The sequence below is a fragment of the Sarcophilus harrisii genome, chromosome 4 (assembly GCF_902635505.1).
Source record: "Sarcophilus harrisii chromosome 4, mSarHar1.11, whole genome shotgun sequence".
NCBI classification, from domain to species: domain Eukaryota; kingdom Metazoa; phylum Chordata; class Mammalia; order Dasyuromorphia; family Dasyuridae; genus Sarcophilus; species Sarcophilus harrisii.
In genome coordinates this window covers 105,191,941-105,215,863 of record NC_045429.1, presented here as the reverse complement: position 1 = coordinate 105,215,863, position 23,923 = coordinate 105,191,941, and the positions used below count along the sequence as shown (strand labels likewise).

At 34.2% G+C, this 23,923-nt stretch overlaps 1 protein-coding gene and 1 long non-coding RNA gene across 7 annotated transcripts in view; one reads left to right on the top strand and one right to left on the bottom strand.

Annotated features, from left to right (window-relative positions):
• Positions 1 to 23,923, bottom strand: part of SYT14 (synaptotagmin 14) — a 260,052-nt gene that overhangs the window by 44,233 nt on the left and 191,896 nt on the right. The gene's annotated exons all lie outside the window — the stretch shown is intronic.
• Positions 1 to 23,923, top strand: part of LOC116419105 — a 114,648-nt gene that overhangs the window by 36,539 nt on the left and 54,186 nt on the right. Inside the window, exon 2 of the long non-coding RNA XR_004229363.1 lies at positions 4,203 to 4,290. This is a non-coding gene — a long non-coding RNA (uncharacterized LOC116419105). The remainder of the gene's footprint in view (positions 1 to 4,202; positions 4,291 to 23,923) is intronic.

Sequence of the window (23,923 nt, the reverse complement as noted above, 5' to 3'; positions counted from 1 at the left end):
AGCCATTCCTGTCTGACTCAACTCACAATGAGCTTCAGCAGTACTGACAATATTCTTAGTGAGCAATTTTATGATTATATATTTATCCTTCTCTGTTATGCTTCTACTTTCTCTATATGTCTTTTGCAAATATAAATTGGTGGATAAATGTCCTCTGTACCATACTGATTGATGTCTTTAGTTAGCTCTCTCTCTTCATTTCTCTTGAAGAATTGCAATCCATGGGATTAAATATTTCTTTTCTTTGAATGTTATTTTCCCAAATTCTACATGTCAGATTTTGCCTAGATTTCCTCTCATTCTCTATAACAAATTCAAAAGTGGAGTAAACACTTTTCTCCAAGGCTCCTTCATTTTGACTTTGGTAATCTTTCCCTGTTTGCTGGTCAGAATCAGAATTCAGAATAACAATTCTTTGTTACTTCTAAAACTCGAAGGATGAAAATGCCATTAAGGAAAGTCAAGAAATTAATAGCTGTTCTGTTTTTGTTTTGCAGAGAGAGAGAGAGAGTTCTGGGAGATGGTTTATTAATCAACAGGCATTATATCAAGTTCCCACTATGTTCCAGGCAATATGCTAGGCACAATGAAGCAAGGAAAGCCAAGAAAACTATATTCACAATGACTACAAAAATATAAATGAGCAACTTTCACAAAATAAATCAAATGAAGTAAGCAAAGCTTGGCAAACAATATAGACAATGACTGTAACAATAGAAATGGAAAGAAAAACCATAGAATGGTTTAAAAAAATGAATAATGCAAAATTATAAAAGAACAAGCTTGGTTCCCAAAAAGAGATAAGAGAAGAATACTGGTAACATTAGGTTTTTAAAATATATATTAAATATAGATTTTGCAGAATTGCTTCTTTTCTTTTTTCCTTTTTCTTTTGAAAAATTCTTTTTTAGAAGGAATACTTCTCTAGGTTGGAAGAAGAGAAAGAATATGTGGGAAATTCAGAGTGTGGACATAATCCTTTATTAAAATCTAAATCTAAAAAAATTAAACAGTTCCTATATAAGAAATTTACAATCCATTGGGGTTGGGGAGAAAACATGTGTTTGTTTGTATATCTCACTCTACATAGACATATATCTCTATATATACATATATAACATACCTAAATGTATATATTTAGTAGGTATATGTACATCTACATGTAATGTCTAGACTAGCTCACTGTAGGATCTTGGTACCAGACCAAGTCCTTGATCTTAGCAGAGGAGTGAAGAGGCAAGACTCATGTATATGGTCAAATATGGAGTTTGTTTATTCCAAATTTTTTCAGCCTTATATACCCTAATACCCTTATATAACTATAGCACACTGTACATGTGCTAATTATATGCTACACATGTGGGGCCACATAAACAACTTGCTATTATGTGTAGATGTCTCTTTGCCACTTGGTGTAACTATGCTTTAATTACAACACAGGTTGTCATGCCCCCTGACTTCTCAGGAAGGCTGAGAGCCCTTAGGGAAGGATGGGGAGCCAAATCAGGCACTGTCAGTAAGGTTCCTTTTACTGGACTAACGGGTCTTATAACTTGCCCAGGGTTCCCCATTATCTGTGGCCCTATACATCTATATACACACATATATGTATGTATGTTTAAAGGTATAATACCTCTGAGATATTGTGGGTTTGGTTTCAGACCATACATCAAAGAAATATTGCAACAATGCAAGTCACATGAGATTTTTGGTTAGCCAGAGCATATAAAAATTGTGTTTACATTATACTAACTATAGTCTATCAAGTGTGTATTGGTATCATATCTTCATCCCCACCCCAGGCAATTGGGATTAAGTGACTTGCCTAGGTAGGGTCACACAGCTAGGAAGTGTTAAGTGTCTGAGGCCAAATTTGAACTCAGGTCCTCCTGACTTCAGGACTGGTAGTCTATTCACTGCTCCATTTAGCTGCCCCAGTATTATGTCTCTAAAAAAAAAAAAATCAACACAACTTTGGATGGAAAATGCCCCCTGCATCTAGAGAACTATGGAGACTGAATGTGTTTAGAAGCATATGTCTTTTTTTCCTTTGGTTTTATTTTTTTTTTACTTTCTTGTGATTTTTCCCTTTTGTTCTGATTTTTCTTTCTCAATATAACTCATATGGAAATATGTTAAAAAAACAAATGTACATGTATAATCTATATATGCTTACTTATAAGAATATGTGTTTAAATATATATCCATATATGTTTATTGTTGTTGGGAGGGAGGAGGTGAGGAAAGTAGGAAGGGAAAGAGAGAGAAAAAAATTTGGAACTCAAAATCTTACAAAAATGAAAGTTGAAAAACATCTTTACATGTAATTGGAAAAAATATACTATTAAAATAAAAAAATTAATTAAAAAAAACCAATGATTATTAAAAAATACTTTATTCTAACCATCAAATGAGCCTTCAGTGAGTAATAATCTTTTTGTTGGTAGAGGATCTTTCCTGGATGTTGATGGCTGCTAATTAATCAAGGTGCTGAAGGTTTAGGATTGGCTATGGCAATTTCTTAAAATAAGACAATGAAGTTTGCTGCATGGATTGACTCTTTAATATGAACATGTTGAAGTTATTGTATGGTCATTTATTGGCCTAATTTCTACATTTCTGTGTCTGGAGGAGAGGGGGAGAGATGGGAATGGCTGGCAGGTGGAGCAGTCAGAACACACAGCTTTTATTAAGTTCACCATGTTATATGGACATGATTTGTAGTATCCCGAAACAATTACTATAGTAACATCAAAGATCACTGGCTACAGATCACCATAATGATAATGAAAAGGTATGAAATATTATGATTAGAAAGATATAACACAAAGACACAATGTGAATACATGCAGTTAAAAAAATGATGCTGACAGACTTGCTCACTGCAGCATTGTCACAAACCTTCAATTCCGTAAAAAACAAAGGCAAACCCAGCAATATCTGTGAAGCACAATGAAATGAGGCATTCCTGTATAGGAAATGGAGATGAAATAAAAGAGCCATATAGCTGGGGGTTGGGGGAAGGGAGGATCAGGCAAAGCTTCATATAAAATGTGTCATGTAAACTGAGTGTTAAAGAAAGCTAGACATTCTAAGAAGTGAATGTGAGGAAGCAAGGAGTTTCAGGCATAGAAGGCTGAGTACAAATATATGGACACATGGGAATAGTATTTATGATAAATAGTACAATAGTCAATTTGGCTGGACTGTAGTATATGTGAAACAAGTAATAAGCCTAGAAAGGCAGGTTATGAAGAGCTTTAGATAAGGGAATTTATAATTATTTACTCCTGACTTTTACTTAAAAGTAAAAAGAAATTATTGAGTTCTTTCACTGGTTAATCACTGCAATCCCTAATTCATTAGGGAATGAAATGGTTAGATTTGTATTTTGGGAAAATTTGTTTGGTTGCTGTGTGGAGAAAAAAAATTGGAATATAGATCAGCAAACTACTGAAATACTCCAAACAAGAGGAACTACTTGAACTACAATGGTGGCCTTTTGAATAAAGAATGACAGAAGAATGTGAGAAATACTTTGTGAGAGGTAATTTAAATTCCATATCAATATATGCCATGCTTCTACAACAAGTTGGTGACCTGCTTTGAAAACTCTTAATCACCTTCCTTTAGTCCTGATTTTCTATATCATACTCAGAAGGTAGTATCAGTTCTGTTTCTTTATCTATGACTTCCAACCAACTTTATTCCATTGAACCCTTCTCTTTAGTTTGTAAATTTGCTCAAAAATGAAATTTTTATTTTTTACTATTCCTTTTTGAATAAGAAACACCTTTATAGTGACCTATTGTACATATGGATGTCATCCTTCCATATTTCAGCACTATCTATGAGGTAAAATTTGCTTAAAATTGTTAAACCATTTCCCTTATTTTCAACCTTATATATTTCATAGTATCTTCTACTCATTGCTACCATTTCTTTTCTTTAGGGCTATATAAATGAAGTTTAATTGTTCTTGGTCATAGCAGTACTTCAAACCGAAGATATTTTTATTTTATTCAATCTTTCCTCAACCCCAGCTCTAATTTAGTATTTTATTGGGAGGCTAAAAAAGCCTTTGTTTCTTTAACAGATCTACTGAAATAGGCAATTTCTAGTTCTTACATCATATTGGTTTCTTCTCTGGGCTAGAAAAATGATTCACTATGACTTTTTTGTTGTTGTTGTTGCTTTATCAGGAACAATTATGGGAGATGGACAAAGAGATCTGTGGACACTGGAATTGGAGCTGGCTGGAAATGAAGTATAGCAACAGTGTGGCAGCAGGTAAAAGGAAAAGTTAAATGAGAACAGTAAAACTTTAATAGTGAGGAACCTCAGTTTATCTCTCTTAGACCTAGATAAATCTAACTATTAAAAAACCATAAAAAAGTTAAGAAGGTGGACAGAATTTTGGAAATGTCAGATTAGTTAGATCACTGGAGAACACTAAATAGGAACAGAAAGGAGTATACCTATTTCACAGATTGCATAGTATCTAAACTGCCCTGTATTACAACATAAAAATCTCACAAATAAAGAAAAGCAAAAATATTAAATATATATTTTCTGACTATAATGTATAAAATGTATAAAAGGCCTTTTAAGTATAGATTAAAAGAAAGAAAGAGAAGATCAACAAATTGAGCATGTAACAACAATCTCCCTCTGCCCTAGTAAACAAAATTTAAACCTCCCAATTAACCACTGAAACAGAAATCCTGAATTTCTATAATGAATAAAATTGAAAATAACAACAAAAGAAAATACCATTGAGCTAATAAGTATAGTGAGGAGCTATTTTTTTAAAAACAAGCAATTAAATAAGCTATTAGCTTATTAAGAAAAACAAGATCAAATTGTCAGTGGCAAAATTGAAAATGATGTATTTACAACCAAGAGATAAAATAAGAACAATTATGATGAGCTATCTTTCCCAAGTATATGCCAATAAAATTGACATACTAAATAAAATTGATGAATATTTATGAAAAGAAAACATTATTTGCAAGCAAATAAGTTAACAGAAGATTAACAGAAGAGGAATAAACAGAATACTTATAAGATCTATCTTAGAAAGACAAATTGAGCAAGCCACATATGTTCTCCCCCTCCAAAACATACAAAAACCAAACCAAAATTAATTCACAAAAGAATTTTAAGATTCAAGAACAATTAATTAAAATATCAAATAAATTGCTTTGAAAATAGATAAAAAACAATTTCTACTAAATTCCCTCTACAACACAAATATGATCTTAAGATCTAAATCAGGGATAGCAAAAACAGATTACAAAACTATAAACCCATTTTACTAATGAATACTGATGCAAATATTTTAAATAAAAACAAGAAGAATATAGTAATCTATCATAAAGATTATATATTATATGGTCTAGGTTTATATCAGGTATGCAGGGCTGATTCAGTATTAGGAAAACCAGGTAAATGAGTATATCAATAATATATAGATAGATATACATACATATATATATATATATATATATAATTTCAATACATGCAGAGAACAGCTTTTCACAAAACATAAAATGTATTCTTGCTTAAAAAAAACCACTGGTTAGAAATGGTAATAAATAGAATTTTTCTTAAAACATTAAGTAGCATCTATCTAAAACAAAGACCAGGCATTGTCTATAATGGAGATAAATGACAACTCAAGTTTTCCTGATTCCAGATAGATGGCTCAGTGAATAGACGGCTAGATCTGGAGTCAGGAAGACCTGAGTTCAAATCTTACCTCAGAAACTTACTATCTCTGTGACCATGGGCAAGTCACAACCTCTTTGTGCCTTAATCCCAGTGGAGAAGGAATTGTCGACAAATCCGCCCCAATATCTTTGCCAAGAAAACAGAGACAAACATGACTAAATGACTAGACAACAAAACCTTTCTGATTCCAAGTCTAAATGAAGAAGTACAATTATCATCAGGAGTGGTAAATATGAAACGGAGAGCAATAAATTGTAAAAATAATATTATATAAAAATAGAATAATGGAAATTCAGTTTTGAACAGGGGGCAACCATGATAAGACATCTATCATAGGTACAAAGGAGTACTATTTATTATATGAATTAACACACAAGAGTTGGCAAGGAAAGAGGTTTTAACAATTAACAAAGACAAAGATAAATTCCCTAGTGGGACTCATAATTAACTAGAACTAAAAAGCCATTAAAGGAAATATGCCATGAGTTGGGAATTTGCCATTGATTGGCAGGCTAAATCCATCGAGGAGTTTTAGCATCCTAATAAGTTAGCTACAAGAAGAAGAAAGACATGAAATAAACAAGGGAGAAGGGATGAGAAGACACTATGAACCAAGATGCCAAAGGGATTTTGGGAAGATCTTCATCATGAGCAGATCTTTTATAGGGGAAATATGATTTCAGGGATTTGACATCATAACTTGGCTTTCGGATTAGATAGGCAAAAGTGAAATTTCTAAAGACCCCTGGGGTGGGACTCCTATCAGTGCCTTTCCTGGTTGGCCCAGGGAGTATAAGTACTTCAGGCTTTCTCTGCTGACACCCACCTAGCTACCTGAGACCTCATCAATTTACTGCTTAGTAAGGTCAATGGATACCAACAGTGTCTGTCTGACTGAACCCCCTGTATGAAGCAAACTGATCCTCTGCCAATTCCCACTATTGTGACCTAAAAACTAACTTTGTACCTTTATAGTATCATCACACTTTGACTTCTATAATACTCCACAGGCCACTGTGTTTCACTCCCAGTTTCTGGACATGATTTAAGAAAGGCTTATAAATTTGGGCTCTAAAATTTCAGTGTTAAGAGGTTTGGCAATTGTTAATGCTGTAAAGTTACCCACGTATATATCCTGTAAATAAAAGGCTATTAAATAAAAATAAATAAATAAATAAATAAATAAATAAAATAAAATTTCAGTGTTGGCCTCCTAAACCTCTCTCTGTTTAGGGATGACCCCCAACCCACTTTTCCAAAAGATTTCTTTAAAAAATAAAGAGATCCTAGAATGCTAGAAGAGCCTTAGCACAGCAGCACTAATAGGATTATAGTAGCCTTGGAACAAGGATGAAGGGCAGAATGGGATCACCTCATTATGATTTTGTTTTTAATAAGGACTTTTCATACAAGTGGACTTTCCATTATAATTCCATCTCAGGTCAAGTCTCCAGAAGTCCCACCTTTATACAATCAGAAAGCCAAGTTATGATGTCAAACTTCCAGGTGATATTTACCCTATAGATCTTCACCAAATCTCTTGTAGGATTAGTCAGCCAATCAGTGGGTTACATCTTTGTGTGGACCCCTTGTGGGTTACTCTGTTAAACTCCTCTGTGAATTTAGCCTGTCAGTCAATGGCATACTCCCACCTCACAATGTATTCTCTTTAATGCCTCATGGCTTATTCCTCATGGTTAACTGTGAGTTTCTTTCCCCTTATTAATTGTTAAAAACCTCCTTCTTTGCTAACTCCTTTTTAATTCACATAATAAATAGCATTCCTTTGTAATATGTGATGGATATCTTGTCATGGTTGCTCTATATTGCAAACTGAATCTTTATTATATTATTTTTATACTTCCTCCCCCTCATCCCCCAATTTATTGCTCTCCCAAAACTATTTCACATTTACTATTCCTGGTGCCTATTTTATCTCTTCATAAACTCTATTCCATATTGTACCACCTGACTAAGTGCTTACTAAATATTTTATTTGTTCATTCAAAACTTGAGGCAGTCTTTAGAGTCAAAAGGGGATAGAGTCCAAAGAAAAGGCTCTGCTTCAAGTCAAGCCTTACAGCTGGAAGTAAACTGACATGCAAGAAATCAGGGCTAACTCTTGTTAGAAAGAAAATCTTCCACAGAAATACCTACTGGCTACAAGCAGGAAAAACAAAAATAAATGAGCATCCTATCTTGAAGCTAAAAATGGAGGATTTAGAAATGGCCTCAACTCTCTCTCTCTTTTTTTTTTTTACATTAAACTTGTTCTGATTTATAAGTTTTGAAATTTGTGATCTGAGCAATTGTGTTGCTACTAAGTAAATCTTTCTATTCTTATATATCCTTCTAACACATTATAGCTGTCTTTAATAGGTCTCAGTTTGACTGAGGCAATAGTCCATTCAGTGATTAAGTCTAAGGAAGAAACCAAGCAGAAAATGGCCTCTTTTACCTAGTCAAAAAAAAAAAAAAAAAAAAAAATCAAACTGGTAAGGGAATATCCTCAGGATTTGTAGCCAAAACATAATGAATTGCTATTTACATTTACTGTGAGCCAATCAGAGCACAAACAATGACCAAATGGGACTTGGATTGAGACCTATTGTTTTTCAGGCAAGTGGGGCAGATGACCTTGCATAGCTCTCTCTCTCTCTCACTTAAATCTTATTCACTTGTATGTCAAGGCATCACCTCCCTGTTGTCATGGTCTTCCAACAACAATAGCATTAAAAAAAAATTGTCAGCCTGTCTTTATTATCCTTCTAGTCTGTTTCTGACTTTCTAGACTCCAAAATCATGCCTTGACTACTGAATTTCAGGTTCTTTTATATATCCTCTTCTTCCATTAGAATATAAATTCCTTGAGAGCAGGGGCTGTTTTGGTATTTATATACCTAGCATTTAGCATAGTGTTGGGCATATAGTAAGTACTTAATAAATGTCTATTACCTTCCTTTTATCTCATCATTTTCATTAAAAAAACCCAACACATGTAATTTTTAACTTATATTTTATTCAAACAAAATCAAAAATTCATTATAATTTCTAAAATATAAATTCAAATTATTGAAAATTTCAAATACCTATAAATGTTCTTGAGTTATTTCCATTGTGAAGACTGAATGATGTAATTTAATAGGAAGTATGATGTTTTCAACTTTTCACAGAAATATAAACTTTTATATATTTAAATTCAAATGTAGCAAATAGCTTGATGATACAATATAAATGACTTATCTTTATTATAAGTCCACTATGATTGGTGGAAGATCATGTTTTAAATAAAAGCCTCAAATACAATCTTACTTGTAAATTCAGTGCATGTAACCATTGAGCTGCATTCACTGTCAGTTGGAGCTAATTTGTCATTTTATATATATATATATATATATATATATATATATATATATATATATATATATTTGACTTTAAGTCAGTCTTTATTTTCAAATGAGAATGTTAGACTGGATAGTTACACTGATGATTTTTCCAGCTCTATGATTCTCATCTTACAGAAAAGGAAACTGGGGCAGAAAAGAAAACTGAATTATAAAGGAACTAGAAAAGGAAAAGAAGTTTTAGTTTATACAGATTTACTTGGAAATTCTGTCAAACACTTTAAAAGATAATTAATGCCTGTATTACACAAATTGTTCAACGTCTGAGAAAGATCTACAGGAATAAAAACTTGATGAAACAGAGAAGGCAAATAATCCCTAAGTCCTTCTTTCCCTTACCATTCAGCAAACTCTTGCAGCTAGGCTACTCAAGCATACCCCTCGGCTTTCAAAATGACTCAACTCCACATTTTGACATTTTCTCTCTTCATTAATGACATATAGATTCAAACTTTGATCAGGAGAAATTTTTTCAGATGTGACAGCTGTATGGCTGCATTCTGTGCCACCACAGAGCTCTATAGAAAAGCACAAGAAGAGGAACAGGAGCGGAATAAGTATCAAAGCTTATAATAGAATTCAACTCTACACTATGTCTACCCCTCCCCTCACACACATACACATGTGAAGATCAAAAATCCAGAAAGAAATTTGTTCCAGTTGCAAATAAGAGTTCTATGTTGCTGGGCCAGAGAACAGAGGAACAGAGGGAATAGAGGCAGGACATGGTGGAATTACACCACCATCAAGCTTGAAAGGAAAAACCCGGCATCCAATTCTTTTTCCTCAAAGAACGTTGTACACAGTAACAGCAAGATCCCACAAGATTATGTGATTAACTATGACAGAATTAGCTCTTAGCAATTCAGTGATCCAAGGCAATTCCAATAAACTTTGGATAGAAAATATCATTTGCTTGAGAACTATGGAGACTGATTGAAGCATACTGTTTTCACCTTTTATCTTCTTGTTTTTTTTTCCTTTCTTATAGTTTTTCCCTTTTGTTCTGATTTTTCTCTCCCAAAATGACTCATATAGAAATATGTAAAAAATGAATATATATGTATAACCTTTATTTAAAAAAAAACCATAAAGATCAAGGAGGAAGAAAACTCAGAAAAACTTTGAGTATACATAAAGTTAGGTGGTACAGAAGACCAGATTGGTTTCAGATGCTTACTAGTCATGAGACCCTGGGCAAATCACTTAATCCTATTTGTCTCAGTTTCTAATCTAAAAAATGAACTGGAAAAGGAAATGGGAAACTACTCCAGTATCTCTGCCAAGAAAACATCAAATAGGGTTACAAAGAGTCAGACATGACTGAAACAACAATAACAACAACAACAACAGCAAGATAAATTAACAGGAAAGACATTAATAGGGAAAGGATGAGGCATCTATAATTAAGCATTGTAAAACCCAGGGAAATGATTCAACATCTGATGATCCAAAAGACTCTGTATTTTAAAGAGAAAATGCAATGATTGCACAGTGCTTCTGAATGATTTAAAAAGGGAAATAAAAATTGTATGAGTAGAATTTATGGCCTACACAGCAGAAATAATTAACAAAAATAGAAAAACTTGAAGTTATGGTAGCAAGTTTTATTAAGAAACAAAAGACAGGAAACTTTGTGCAAATGCATGGAAATGAAAGATAATCTAGAAGAAGAGAACCAAAAGCAATAATATTAAAAGAAATTATGACCTCCATACAAGCAAAATAAAAATGATCTTGAAAACCGTATGTGTAGATATAAACCAAGGATTAAAAGTCATCCAAAAGAACATAATAAGTCAAAACAATTGAACATGACAATATAAGAAATAATACAAGAAAACTGTCTAGAATACCTGTATATAGAAAATAAAGTGCCAACTGAAAGAGTTCATAGATCACCTCCACAAACAAAAGAAAACAAAAACCTGCATAAACAACAAATTCTACAATCAGGAGAAAAGTTTACAAATATAAAGAAAAGGCAATCTAAATAACACAACACTATTCTGTTCTCTGAAAAAACTGCAGAAAAGAACTGAACTATGTATTCCAAAGAACAATGGTGCTGAAGATACAGCCAAAACGACCTCTCTTACAAATATGAAAAAAATAGGCATTTTCAATTCAAGAGAAGTATATGAAACTTTCCTACAAAGAAAGCTAGACCTGAAGAACTTATTGACCTTTTAAACATCTCATACAAGAGAGAAAACAAGAAAGGTTAAAAAAAAAAAAGTAACTAAGCATGACAATAAATAACAAAATAACAGGTCATTTAGAAATTTCTTTCTCAATGTATACATGAGCATACAAGAATGAAACAGAACCAGAAAAAAAGACCTGAAATATCACCACCTATGGGTCAATTAATGGTCTTTTTTTGGGGGGGGGAGACTAAATTACCAAACAGGAAGGTGAATATAAAGGCAAGAAGAAGACAGAGGAATTTATGATGTACCCTAATCAAGTCAAAAGCTAACAATGAAAAGAAAATAATTCCTATGGTATTTCAAAAAGAGTGATGGAAGAGATACCAGTCATGAATGTTTCTATGAGATAATAGGGCTATTCTAGAAAGGGAAACAAAAACCTTACAATAGATTATTATTTTTAGAAATATAGTGCTTAGAGAAACCACTCATCCTACCACAAGGGAAAGGGAATCAGTTCCTTTAGGCACCTGACACCCAGATAAATGGAAGAGGAGGGACCTAGGAATAGATTTTGAGGCAAATGGGGGGAAAAAAAAGTCCACGTGGAAGGCAAAGGTCAATAATGAAATGCATAACCACAAACATAGCTTCAAACAATCTTAAAAATAGGGCAATATCTTCACCTGAATCACCTGAAATAATTGGTATTTTTCTAAGAGTGAAAAAAGAGCAAGTAGCAGGAGAAAATATCAACAAGGAAATATCAGAAATAATTTAGAAGAGAGAATTTCAAATAGGTATCTTAAAAGTTTTAATTCCATGAAGAACAAGGATAATAAAGAATGATTAAATAAGTATGAGGGTCATGAATCAGAGAATAAAAGTCTAACTAGGCAAAAAGGGAAGATAAATGATGAAGTAAGGGAAAGACATCTTTTCTAGAAAAAGGCAAAGAAAATCAAAGTTAAGCCAACAAACAAAATAAATTAAAGGGAAGTAGAAGAAGAAATTCTACTAAATTCCTTATCTGAAAAAAATAAAAGAATGGATTAACAGGAATAGGAGAAAATTTGTGTATCATATTTCTCAAATAATAATTTGGTTTGCAAGATACATAATAGATACTTTATAATATATATGTATGTGTATATGTAATACATATAAATATATATGTTCATAATTTATCCCCATTAATGTGCTTGATAATAGAATTTAAATTTTATTTTTTCCCAGAAACATCCCCTTTAAAGAGAGGTCTCTTGAAAAACAATTAAGATATTATTAATAACTATAAGTAACAATTTACAAACTCATGTTTAAATCTGTAGTAACTTAGATGCCAAAATCCTAAACTGCCTCAATCTTTGCATTCTATCATATAGTTTGTCAGTCTGTATATAGAGTTACTAAGTATGTGGAAATTTTTTTTTAAGTTAAGCTTAGCACAGCAGAACAGTATCAATCTTTAAGTCCCAAACTGTCTTTAAAATAATATAATAACATTGGGCTAGAAGATCTCTACTCCTACTTAGAGATTCTAGCTAATTCAAAATGTGTTCATAGCCTGTTTTCCATAAACTAAAACTACATCACCTTCCCAAATGTGCCAAGGGACCCTAATGTGTTTCTTATTTTAACTTATTTATACATTTAGAAATATGGAAAGAAATTATTCCCTACAATTATAAAAAATATCAGAGAAACTCTAAAACAAAAACAAAAGTTTGTGTATAAGGCTTATCAAGTTTTCAGTTTGCACTAGAGAAAAGTTTAAATTAGACTCATTCTAATAATTATGTGTCCAAAACTGGCAGACTGGAAAAAGAAAACAATGTTAATAGCTAAGCTGCAGACTATAAAAATAATTTTAGCTCTAAGAAAAGAGGCAAAGTCAACAGTCATTATGTGTCTATAACAATACCCTAAAGTTTTAAAGGAAAAATAATAAAGCAGTTTAGGAATTCAACTAAGAAATCTTGAAGGAAGGCATCTTTATTTATATTTATTTATTTGGGAATTATCTTTTTCTAATCTTGAGTACTTTTATTTCTGTATTATCTTGCCTATGAAAAGCATTTTTTCTTTTGCAAGGTAATTGGAGTTAAGTGATTTGCACAGGGTCACCCAGCTAGTTAAGTGTTAAGTGTCTGAGGCCGGACTGGTCCGCTCAACTTCAAGGCCAGTACTCTATTCACTATGCCATCTAACTTTCCCAAGGCACTAAATAAGTATTTTAGTTTAGGTAGTATTGTCATCTTTATTATATTTGCTCCCCCAATCCAAGAGCATTTAATATTTTTCCAGTTGGTTAGATCAGACTTAATTTGTGTGGAAAGTGTTTTGTAGTTTTGTTCATAAAGTTTCTGATTTTCCCTTGGCAGATAGATTCCTAAATATTTTATACAATCAGTAGTTACTTTAAATGGAATTTCTCTTTGTAACTCTAACTGTTGGGTTTTGTTAGTGATAAATAAAAATGCTGATGACTTTTGTGGGTTTATTTTGTATCCTGCAACTTTGCTAAAGGTGTGGATTGTTTCTAATAACTTTTTAGTAGAATCTCTGGGGTTCTCTATGTATACCATCATATTATCAGCAAAGAGTGATAATTTGGTTTCCTCATTGCCTATTCTTATTCCTTTAATCTCTTTCTCAAGAGAGTATTCTTTCTCTTGGATGATCCTCCCTCTTGCCTCACCCACTTCCTGCTTTTTTTTTTTCCTTGTTAAGTTTGATATATTTATATTTCAAGCTCTCTAAGTATAAATTTAATTTTCTCTTTGGCATTTTAAATAAATGAGTTTTATCTGATACCCATTTCCCCCCACTCCTTCTTTTATGCTTGTATACACTTTTCATATACTTTTATCATGAGAATACCATATTTGATCCTCTTTATCCCTTGACACTAGTGTATTCTTCCTTTTACTTTTCTTTTTCCTTCCCTTCTTCAAATCCTTAGGAAAAAAAATCTGCCTCCAGTATCTTAATTATTTTTATTTAAGTCATTCAATAATGTTTTAAAATATTAGAATGGAGACATACTTATTTTTCTCCTCCATTAGAATTAGCAATATATCATCATCATATAATACTTTCATTTACTCAAACTTGCCTTTCCAGTTTTCTCTGGTCTCTTGTGTTTGCATTTTAAAGGTCCTACTTAGTTTTGATCAAAAATATCTGCAAGTCCTCTATTCCATTAATGATTCATTTTTCTAGTTGTAGGATTATTCTCAATGTTGCAGAGTAAATTGTTTTTGATTATATACCTTTCTCTTTTCTATTTTGGACAGTGTATTTGAAGATCTACCATTTCTTAGTAGAAAGTATCAGATGTTGTGTTATTTTTATTGTAAGCTCTTAGTACATGAACTACTTCTTTTGGGATTCTGGGAACTAAGAATTTTGCACATAACATTCCTGGGAATTGTCCTTTTGATGTTTCAAGGTATGATCAGTAGATTCTTTCATCTTTATTTTAACCTTCTATTTTTAATAGCAGCAGGCAGTTTTCATTTGTGATTTCGTGAAATATGTCTAGATTTTTTTGAAAAAAGAAAGACATGGTTTTTATGGAGTTTGATGATTTTTGAAATTCTCTCTTTTTAAGGTGCTTTCCAGGTTTTTTCTTTTTAAAGAAAATCAGATCTTACATTTTCTTCCACATTTTTCAGTCTTTTAATTGTGTGCTAATATTTCTTATTTTCTTATGGCTACTGATTTCTGATTATCATACTCCAGTTTTCAGGAAATCTGTTACTTGTAGGAGTAGGAATGCAGGAGTGGGTGGTCTGCTTCTCAATCAGGGAATCATCTTGGCCAGAAGTTGATACTCATTTTACAGATGATTAAACTGAGATTAAATGATTTGTCCAAGGTTAAGTGTCAAGGCAAAGGCTTGAAGTGAGTCTTTTCCTTCTATCTCTTGTTTAGTTTTTAAAATTCCTACCTCAAATCACATATTTCATATTGTAATATGTTGTGTCCTGCTTTCTAGAGCCCCCAAGTTGTGGTGACAAAACATACCATTGCTTTTTAGAGCCTCCACCCAGGGTGATTAAGATATACCTTTCTAGTGGAGAAGTGATGAGGCAGGACTCCTGAGGAAAGTGGAAAGATGGAGTCCATTTATTTCAAGGACTTTCCTCTTTTTATAATGTAACAAAAATAGCACTGCTCACATGAGACCACATAAACAACTTGCTATGTAGTTTGCCACTTGATATTACTCTTCCACCTGCTATCCCTTTGCCTCAATCTCAACACAGGTTGTTACTACCCCCTGACTTCTCAGGAAGGCTTAGAGCTCTTAGGGGAGATAGGGAGCTGAACCAGACATTGTTAGCAGGTTCCCTCTGGGCTGAAGGGTCTTATACTTTACCCAGAGTTTCCCCACTGACTGTGACCCTCTACAGTAATATACATCATATGAGATTTTTAACTCTTTTGAAACAATGAGTGTCATCAGATGAAAGGAATATACTTAGAATACACATATATGACATATAGAATTGGGGTATAAGGAATAGGATTTTGATGAGGACATATATGATCCATATCTATATTTATCTGTCTGTCTCTCCCCCTTGGTCTGTCTATCTTCTGCATGTCTCTCTCTGTCTCTGTCTCTGTGTGTGTGTGTATCTCTGTCTCTCTGTCTGTGTCTGTGTGTCTGTCTGTGTGTCTGTCTGTCTCTCTCTCTCTCTGTTGAGGAAAGGTAACACAGGGCCTGGCCACAACTTCACATGTGCCAGCATGACCTCTACTCCTCCATCTCCCGCTGCACCCTCCTGATCTTCCAGCCTCTCGTGGGAAAGGTGTGAGATTACATCTTACCCATGTCTTCCAACTCCTGCTGTATATGTCCCCTAAGGGAAGAGAAGAAGACAGCAAGAGGCAAGGGCAAGACTTCCATCTTGGCCAGCAATGACTCTCGTTTAATCTCCAGTTTTTTCTGGAAATGGGTATCACTTATTGATTAATATATTCATACCTGTTTAAGCCCCATAATACCGTAATTCTGAAATCCTGAAGGTGAGCATCCAATCTCCATTTCCTGTATTCTACCACTCAATTCTTTATTCTCAACCTCCATCTCTGAAATCTCAACCAAAGTCCATTCACTCCTTAACTATGCCTTATAGAATACCGTTCATAGGCAATAAACTTTCTTTAATCTTAAAATCCTTTATTTTTTCACTTCTTTAATCTTCTGGCAATCACCGAAACCGTGGCCCCAGTAACAGACTCCTTGGCCAATCTTTCCAGTATTTGTTGCACTGGTTTAGATAGGAGAGTTGGAATATCCCTAGCTCCCTCTCACAATTTCCAGTTTCTCCATTTCCATCATTCAACAACCTATCCTCTTTTGAAGTTCATAGATTCCAGATCTTCCATCCAATCAAAATACTGGTAGCTGATATCAACATACCTCTAGGATATTACCTTACTTCTCACAATGAATTCAGTACTTAGGCTCAATCTTTTATCTCCAATCACCCTCTCTCCATACTAGAATTCAATATACATAAAAACACTCATTCAGATACTCTAACTACCCAGTTCCTCAACCAAGTTACTTCCCATTACCTACTCTTCCACTCTGACGTAAAAGCCATACACAAAGATGTTCATACTCTTGATGTTGCTATCAGCTACAAATGTACTTCTGTGTTCAAGAACTCTGAAATTCCCTTATCTGATCACAATTTCTTGTCTTTTCGTCTCTCTGCTTTCCTATATCAAACCTTACTCTTCATCAATTCTGTGACCTCCAATTCCTCATTTCTCACCACTTCTCCTTTCCCTCTCTTGACACACCCCTGACGAACCAGCTCCACTCTGCCCTGTCCTCTTGAGTCCCTTGTCCCTTATCATATTAGAGATTGTACCCTGTGAAACGTCACTCTTGGATCACTTCCACCACATACCATTTTGCTTCCTAAACACATGCTGCTGAATGAAGGTGGAAAAACAATCACTCAAATGTTCTGATTATGTTCGCTACAAATTTCTTACGCAGCTCAACTGAGCTCTCATTAATATTAGGCAATTCTTTTATACCTTCCTTATTAACTCACTATGCCACTCTTCACAACAGCTCTTCCAAACTTTTATTCCCTCTTTAAACTTCTCATAGTTCCCCTTCTACAAATCCTCTCAGCTACAAACCTTGTTCTGAATATTCATGTTACTGAAAAAAATTAAGACCACTCACCACAAACTTCTTTTTCTCACTTTATAATCACTCAGATGCTGTCTATATATGCAGTTTATTTGTACATATTTGTTTACTTCTTGTCTCCCTCATGAGATTATGAGCTTCTTGAGAGCAGGGAATGTATTCTGTCTTTCTTTGTATTCCCAGAACTTAGAAGAGATATGTCACATATCAAGTGCTTATTCAATGCTTATGGGAAGGTAGATGTGGGTAGAGTATCAAGGCCTGGAATCAGGAAGACTCATCTTCCAGAATTCAAATCTGGCCTCAGCTCTATGACCTTGAGCAAGTCACTTTTCCCTGTTTGCCTCAGTTTCCGGATCTATAAAATGAGGTGGAGAAGGAAATGACAAAGCACTTTAACATCTTTACCAAGGAAACCCCAAAAGGGTTATAAAGAGTTGGGGATATCTAGTATATCTGGCAATTTTTCTCCTTTAACTATCATTGTTTATTTTAATAATCTCCTAAGGAAGCATTCACCAAGTGATTTCTTTGGGAATGATCAATGCTTTTTAATTTAAAAATTGTGGAAGCTAGGCCATCATTTTGGCCTCTAAACACTTTTAGTTTTTTAATATTTTTGTCAAAGTACAGGCACTTACTATGATATTTACAAAGAAACGTAAATGAAAGACAAATTGTAGATTTGCTGTTATTTGCTACTTCCTGTCTGTCTTTAAATCTCAGAATATTCCCAAAAGAAGTTACTATTCATTCACTATTATATATCTACTCAGTAGTAGGATAAGACAAACATTAGCTATACATCTGTATTCTCATTCTCTCTCTCACTCTCTCTCTCTCTCTCTCTCTCTCTCTCTCCCAGGTAGATATGTCTAGTTGTTTTCATAATACTTCTGTAAAGAAGAACATTATTTTAATCTTTTTGTTTCAATGTTTCTTAAGCTACCCCAATTATAGGGTATGCTATACACTTAGATCCAAATTTACCCTTGTCACAATCCCTAGTTATACCCCCAAATTACCAACTAGTCTTTTCTTTCCATTTAACTCTTGTTAATTTCTTTCCTCAGGGAAAACTGACTGTTAAAATCAGTATCTTGTAAAAGTGAATTATATAAAGGACAACATAATGGAATATAACAATACCAAAATATTTTATCTGCTTTTTCTTCTTTATTACTTGACTAAAGATTTCTATCTATCTATATAGTATATTTTGATTTCTAGTATGGCTCGTTTGCCTGGAATCTCATTTTTGCCTCTAGTATTTTAGCTTTTGCTATACAAATTTCCTGTATGTTATATCCATCTTAAGATCTGACATTTGTCATCTTATTTCCTTTCTATCCCTATTAGTTTAAAAATTGTAAGTCAGACCAAGATAAATGGTATTCTTGTACCCTTTTGCCTTTTACTTGCTCCTTTTTCCCTGCAAGATATCCTGAAAGCAATTCTCAGATGATTATTATTGTCAGGAATATATGCTTATTTACTTTTGCCTTGGGTAATTATCTATAATAGGATTATGATTGTTTAATTTTGTCTTGAAAAGAGCCATGTCTTATGTTACTGATTATCTAGATGGTTGGACCCATACATTGCACCTTTGTTTCATGTGGTTGTCTTTAGTTATGTTTATGAGTTCATGATAAATACTAATTTTAAAGTACTTTATTATGGATATCACATTTTGAAAAATGTTGATGCTGACAAAAGAAATTAAGAATAAGTAACATGATATACACACAAACACACACACATATAATATGTACTAATCTAGAAAGTCAGGAATGAAATTCAACTATAATCACAAGTAAAAATTGATGTAGCTAAAAAATTATAATTTCAACATACTAATCTATAAAATTATACTATTTTTGAATTACTGTCAGTCAGGCAGTAAATATTTACTAAGTACCAACTATGTGCCAGTCACTGCGCTAAACACTGGGAAAAGCAAAAAACAGTCCTTGCCTTCCATGGGCTCACAATCTAATAATGTAAGATAGCACATAAAAAGAAACTCAAAAGCAGCCATAAGGGTGAAGGGAAAATGGCAGCCTCTTAAATTTTAGGGTTCTCAATCCATGGAGGATAGCACTTGAAGAGCTCAATTCCCTCTAAGAGATCTTGGGCCCCATGACTAAGTTTGTCTTTAAAAGTTGATTTGAGAGTTCTTTTGAAATTACTTAGCCCAGAATATATTTTATTGTGCTTGCCTTAAATGCTTGAATTGCTAAACTCTAAATAATCAATGTCCTGAAAATCAAATCACTCATATGACCAATCCAATTTGTAGTATGCCTCTCTAAATTTTTTTTTCCTTCAGAAAGTTTTACAAATTTGGTCACATGTTTATCTGAATAAAAGACCACATAATGTGATTTTTTAAGTTGTAAGGTACCTGAAGTGGCCTATAAAGAATGGATTTTAAGAGGTTTTAAAATCACAGAATTTCAGACCAAGGACAACAAAGGCAATCAAGTCTAATAAAGAAGTAAGAATTTTATCTACATTTCTAACAACCAATCATGAGGTCTTTGTTTGGAACTCTAATGACAGCTGAGCTCTGTCTCCCAAAGGAGTCCCTTCTAGTTTTGGATAGTTCTAATTATTAAGAAGTTTGTCTTTATATCAATTTGACTCTTTAATCTCTTAACTGTAACTAGTTCTGCTCATTTGATCTTTTGCAAAAAAATTAGTATAAGTCACTTTCTTTACTTGGATCTATTTCCTATTTTTTGTAGTAGTACATCTTTAATCACATCAAACTGTAGCTATATAAATCCATTCAACACCGTCTATTCTTTCTAACTTGATGTTTAATTTGACTACCTTGATCTTTGCCACTATAGCTAGGCAGCTTCTAGCCTATTGCTCCTATTTTTTCCATATAAAGTCAACCAGAACAAATTAAGTCATATTCAAAATAATCTCTTTTCAATTCTGGTCCTCTTTCTCTTCTGTTGGTTAAATATTCCTAACCCGTTTAATTAATCCTAATATGAGATGAATTCTAAGACTTTCTTTCTTGTATTCTGAAAGTATTCTACCTACTTAATATGACACCTAGAACTGATTACAATACTCTAGATAAAGCACAAGGGCCAGGTAAATGATCCCATATCTTCTCTCTTTGTTTTGCAAGGCAATTGGAGTTAAGTGACTTGCCCAAGGTTACACAATTAATAAATGCCAAGTGTCTGAGATTGGATTTGAACTCAGGTCCTCCTTAGTCCAGGGCCAGTGTTCTGTCTACCTACCTGCTTCTAATTCTCTTAATATAAACTAAAATTGCATTAGCTTTCTTTTTGCTTAAACTGTTATGCCACATTGTTGATTCACTGACCTTGTAGCTTACTTAAATCTTAAGATTTTTCTCAAACTGATATTGAGTTGTCTTCCATATCTTTTATCTACTACTCAACCAACAAACCAGTATGTATTAAGGAACTATTAAACACTACAATCCACAGACAGTGCTAGACAGAAAAACTTGAACACATGGACAAAATAGTTTCTAGAATTTAAGGAATTTACAAATACTGGTATCTATTGCACAGGATGAAAATGTAGAGATAATATGTGAATGGCATAATAAATTATGTAACCATATATTATGATATTCAGCAATTTAAATGAAAAAAACTGAACATAAAGGAAGACGGCAAAAAATAAGCTAGAAAATGTGAGCAGGAAATCAATAAATGGGAAAAGATTAAAAAGAAACTTATAAATTATGTAGAAACTTCACAACTACACCTTAAATATTTTCTTAAGGAAAAGAGAAGTGCTGAACTCAGATGAATAATGTGAAGAAAATTAAATTACATTTTAACATTCAGGAAACAATTAGGAAAGTAGAAATCATATTACAATCAGTAGCATACAGTCAGATGGTATAGTAAAGGTCAAAACAGTCAAATTAAACGTCAAGTGAGAAAGAATAGACAATGTTGAATGCAATTACATTTGCTTCAATTTGATGTGATTTTACAATGAATTATGTAGAGGGCTGCAGATAGTGGGGGAGCTCTTGGTGAGGGATAAGACCCTTCATCCCAGAGGGAACCTGCTGACAATGTCTGGTTCAGCTCCCCATCTCCTCTAAGAACTCTTGGCCTTCCTGAGAAGTCAGGGGGCAGTGACAACCTGTGTTCTACTTGAAGCAAGGGATACTTACAGTAAAGAGAGGCATTTGCTATCAGTAGCAAAGTACTTATAGTTAGCACTTGCTCAGTGTGATGTGGAGATGTAAGGGTTCTACAGTTGGCACATGCTCAGTGTGCTGTAGTGATGTAATCGTACTAAGGTATTTAAGGGCCGATAGGACTTGAAATAAATAGACTCCATCTTTGACCATCCTTGTGAATCTCCTGCCTTCATCACTCCTCCACTAAGACCAAGGACTTGGGCTGATCCCAAGGTCCTCCAGAGAGCTAGTCTGGATGGTATGTTTTATCATCCCAACTTGGGGGCTCTAGAAAGTACACTACATTTTGGCACCTAAACATGAGGCCCTAGAAACACAGAGCCTTGAAAAGCAGGGCACAAATCAGCTCGACTGGCACAATTGGCTGAGTTCAGTGGAGAAGTCCCTGTGACTCGGAACTAGGGTAAGTATAAAAATAGGCAAACGGGAAGAATAGGCAAGTGGGAAGAATTGGTAAGGGCTAAACTAGTCACTTTGGTTTTTCAGCTGAAATGAGGCTAATAGTAAGAAATGAGTCTCCCTTAACAGGGATGGTATGAAGCATGCTTAGTTAGGTTAACAGAGAAGCAAAGTTTGTTAGTAATTCAGAAGCAGATCAGTGAATTCTCAGGTGCTCAGAAGGGCATATTTCCTTGGCTCTTTAAGGAGTAAGATTAAAGCCAGAGAGGTGGAAGTTAATGGGAGAACTAACTGAATACAATGGATTAAAATTGGCTTTAAGGAATCCTATAAATTTTAAAACTAGGAAAGATTTTAACTTGGGCTGCCAAACAAGGAAGTATCAGGAGAGAAACAAGCAGAGGGCTGGTGGCTTTGACCTTAGAGGGTACAGCATGTAGAATATAGTTAAAGAAGTCTTTTGTAGCATTTTACTGATTTATTTTGCTTGTTACTACTGCTCTAGGAGATCTGCAGGGCAGGCCATTTGGGCGGGAAAAGAGTTAAGTATCTTAAGTACCATGGCTAATTGAGTAGAAAAGGAATTAAGTACATTAAGTACCTTGCTGATGAGAAAAGGTGTAGTGCTTTTCACATTCAAAGCTCAGTTTCAATTCTGCCTACAGCCAAGCATGGGGACCTTAGGGTATTCCCCATCTCCTGACCCTCCTCCCTCAACTCAGCCTTTATGGGAGGGAAGAGGAGGAGTGAGAGGGGCAATGATACCATAAGCAAAGCCCATGAAGCAGTTTTGCCCACCCCCCCCCTCCATGTGTCCATTAGGAGAGGTGGGGCTCAGCTCCAACGCCCCAGGCAAAAAACACTTGGGGAATGATGGCAGCTGATGTTACACCCAGAGAGTCTTTAAAAGTTCAGTACTCCAACGTGATCAATCAGCTGAGAAGCAACCTGATGAGGGAAAGGGATTGCAATTTGAGAGAACAGAATTGTATGCATCTGGAACTCTGAGATATCCCCTGGAGAGGTGAAATCTGTCCTTGTCCGGCCTATGGATCCTTTGCCTCCAGGCACAGTAGACTTGCCATTTCATCTCCTGAGAGTGCTTACAAAACATACAGTGATTTGGGAAATTGGGGAATGTGTAACTAATATCCCTGTCACTAATAAAGGTAGACAATGTGTGATCTATCACCCAGGAGAAGTAGTAGCATTAGGTTTACTGATTCACACTCCTGATAGGCAATTTGGTGATATTTATCCAGATTTTGACTCCCAACCACAGAATCCAGGAATATTCTGGACTGCAGCTGTTACAGCTAACCATCTGATGCTCACTATCTATGTAAATGGCATACCCCTGAAAGGTTTGGTAGACACAGGTGCATATCGTACAGTCATTAGAGGTGCCAGCTAGCCCAGTCATTGGCCAAAGATTACAACAGACACCCATATGTCTGGCATAGGAAGATCAATAGCAGCTGAAGTTAGTGTTACCCCTTTGAGATGGACATTTGAAGGTGAAACAAGAGTTTTTACTCCTTTTGTAGTAAATAAAATCCCCTTCAATCTATGGGGAAGAGACATCTTACAACAGTTAGGATTACAAATGAGTACTTTGGCTTTTTAGGCAGGGCTGCTGTTGTTCCTATTTAATGGAAAACTGATACACCAGTGTGGGTAGAACAGTGGCCCTTGGTGAATGATAGAATTCAGGCCTTGTTATATATAGTACAGAAGCAAATTGACCAAGGATACTTACAACCTTCTCTAAGTCCTTGGAATTCCCCAGTATTTGTTTTAAGAAAGAAATCTGGAAAATGGAGGATGT